Here is a 3,492-nt window from a genome sequence, read left to right on the forward strand (position 1 = left end):
TGAGATCCAGGTTCATCAAGAAAAACTCAGCATGAGAAATAGGTCAATGAAATACACAAACATTGACAGCAGGCTCACCTTTGCACATGCCACACACAAATCAGTATTCCTACAAGTATGCATATTCATGATACTCACACACACTTGCAGAACAAAATTGACAAGGTCAGGACCACACTGGAAAGAACCATTGTGGGCAGAATTTCAATTGTTTGAAAAATAAGCTCAAATTCAGACACTACTTCCCTCTCTCATATTAAGGTTTAATGTAAAAGAAGATAGTTCTCAAGATTCAAGTGAAACACAACACATTAACAATGAGTAGTAAATTTTTGAAAGCTGTATTTATTAAGTGAGAAAGTATGAGAACAGGAAGAACCAAAGTTGAAAGATGATATAACTGTACACTTGCAGGATGTAGTGGATGAGTATAATTAGGAAATTACAAAAACAAAACTTTGTTAATAATATGAATGGGTGGTACTAATTCACATGAGTTTGCTTAGAATTGAGTATGAGATATGCCTCCATTTATTATCATGAGTATTGGTTGAGGAAAGTTTATTTTTTTTAAATTTTGTTTTCTGTTGTAATAAGGTAATACAATCCAAACCCAGGGAGAAAAAAAAAGTTGCACTTTAAGTTGTTTTCTCAAAAATAAGGTCATCATGGGACACAGACACTCCTCTCAGAAAGATATGCTTCATTTCACACACAATCGGCCCCCACCCCCAAGGTGAAGCATGCTGACCCAGATTCAAATGTACAGAAATCTGTGAATAATTTCCTATGAACTCTGTAAAGTAAAAGGAAGACAAGGCATAAAACTAAAACCGTCAGAGTGAGTTTTACTCTAGCATATGAACTGTAGCATTATTTTATTTTTGGCTCATTCAGAGTTATGTTGTATATTAATTGATGTATTTCTTATAATTTTCCCATAGGCAAGATGGCGAGTGCCACCGATACAGACTCAAAGCACAGAATCTTATATATCTACAGGGCAGCAATTCTAGTAAGTATTAGATATTTTAGGGTGATGACATGAAACCAACTCCGCAGTGCCTTCAACTTCATGGTCATGTTGTTTATCTGTTTCTCTGAGCCAGTGTTCGACAGAAGCACCTTACCACATGAGAGTTTTGTTGTTTCTCACTCTTCCAGGTCATCCAGCTCAATTTATATGGGCTAAACCATCAAGTGTTGCTGTTGATAATCTCATTGGCACATAGAAGTTTGATAACTCATATCATAGCTCCCCAAGTGTCTGGTTCCGTCACGTTGGTCATCACAAATGTGGGTATAATAACTCAAATCTGCTGGTATTGTCTTTCTATATAAGTCAGAATGCACACCTGTAATCTTGCACAAACCCTTACAGCACTTAATACTGTGTATTTAAAGGTAAAGGGACTTCACTCAAACTATAAAAAGGTATTTGGCTCTCAATTTCACATGAATGGATTTCTGAGATCAACAATAAATTCTGCTACTTCTTCCAAATCCTACTTTCAAAGTGCTCTGAAGAAAACGGATTGAATTTTACCCTTCCATTTTGAAGTATCCTTTCACAAGGTTCTCATTGTGGTATCATACAATTATTATCACAAAAGGAACAGACATTTATTATCAGATATATGAAACATATTAGAGCCCTTTGAAATCTACTATGACCTTATATTTTTAACTTTATAATGAATATTGACTTTGGCGTTTTAGCATCATACTGTTGTGGAAAATAGCACAAGACATTAAACCTAAGATTGTTCTCACTCCCAGTTGCAAAAGAACAATGCAAATCCTCATAATACAAACTCATACAGAGGCCCCGGATTTATGATTTACATCACATTCTACGGTTGTCACTATGAGATGTGATGTGATGAACACATCACAGTTTATGTCCTCTTTGCTTCCAAGCTGTTGCATGTGCTTGGGTAGAATTTGTGGGAAATCTGTGGAATGAAATTCTAAGATCGTCATTATGGGATGTGATGTGATTAACACATGACAGTTTATGTCCTCCATGTTTTCAGGCTTTTGCATGTGCTTGATTAGAATTTGTGGGAAATCCTTGGAGTTAATGAAATCACTGTAATTTTAATGAAAATTGAAAATATACCCTTAGTTACTTTGATGATTACTAGAAAATATCAGGATTTGGAGTAAACACTGCCCAACCACATTCTCTCCAACTGCGTCCTTCTTTCTTTTTCATTCTCAAATGTATTAATAAGAAAATAAATTCATTAATGATTTTTTTTTTGTTTTTTTGAGGTAGGATCTCACTATAGCCCAGGCTGACCTGGAATTCACTGTAGTCTCAGGGTGGTCTTGAATCCACAGTAACCCAACTTCTTCTGCCTTCATAGTGTTGGGATTAAAGGCATGCCACTCCATACCTTGCCAAATAAACAAATAAGTAAGTAAGTAAATAAATAAATAAATAAATAAATACACAAAAACATTTTCAAGTAGGGCTGGAGAGATTGCTGAATGGTTAAGGCACTTCCCTACAAAGCCTAAGGATCCAAGTTTTATTGCCCATTGCCCACATAAATCCAGACTCAAAGGTTAGGGGTTATATCTGGAGTTCACTTGCAATAGTTGGAGGCACTGGCATCCCATTCTCAATCTCTCTCTCTATTCTTCTCTCTGTCTTTCATTCCATTTATCTCAAATGCCTAAATAAAATTATTTTTAATGGTCCAATATACAGCCATATTTTCCAAGTTAGGATGAATGTAAGTTTTTTTTAGACAAAGAAACCAAATATTTGCATTTTCTGAACATGTCTCCTATGTTGTCATCAAATCTTCATCTGCAAATTAAAATTTTAAAACATTAATATTGAAGCACATGATCTACTCACACAATTACTAACTGACAAATGCAGCAAAGATATTCCAGTAACTCCATCCCAACTTTTGTTTATATCACTGCAATTCTTATGAACCCAGCCGTTAAAACGTCTATTTTTAAAAATTTATTTGAGAACGAGAGGAAGAGAGAATATGGGCACTCCAATACTCTAGCCAGTGCAAACAAATTCCAGAAGCATGCCCCAACTTGTGCATTTGTCTTTTGTAGGTACTAGGGAATAGAATCTGGGTACAAAGGTATTAAAGGAAAGGACCTTAAATCCTAAGCAGTCTCCTCATCCCAGAAGCTAGGTATTAAATAACCTTAAGTTGAATGTAATGCAGCCAAATTTAGGCTCCTATACCTGCAACTAATAACTGAGACTTAACATCATACCAGTAATAAATGAGTATAATTATTCAGTTTGATATTTTTGTATGTAGAATATCTGGGGTTTGCTGAATTAGAGACACTGTTTTGGTTTGGGATGAAGTAGTTGAAAATAGTGTGACAAAAACAAGATACTGTTCATTCAGTAGTACATTTACTAAAGTTGGAATGATACAGATTAGAGTAACATGGGCCCTGCTTAGGGATGGCAAACAAATTCTTGAAGTGCTCCACATTTTA

The 3,492-nt window shown here is 35.3% G+C and overlaps 1 non-coding gene across 1 annotated transcript; it reads left to right on the forward strand.

The window, feature by feature from the left end:
* The first annotated feature begins 3,388 nt into the window (after window positions 1-3,388).
* On the forward strand, window positions 3,389-3,492 carry LOC123457198. The gene has a single exon (XR_006634935.1). It is a non-coding gene; the product is annotated as a U6 spliceosomal RNA (small nuclear RNA).

The sequence above is a fragment of the Jaculus jaculus genome (genome assembly GCF_020740685.1).
Source record: "Jaculus jaculus isolate mJacJac1 chromosome Y unlocalized genomic scaffold, mJacJac1.mat.Y.cur SUPER_Y_unloc_2, whole genome shotgun sequence".
Lineage (NCBI taxonomy): Eukaryota > Metazoa > Chordata > Mammalia > Rodentia > Dipodidae > Jaculus > Jaculus jaculus.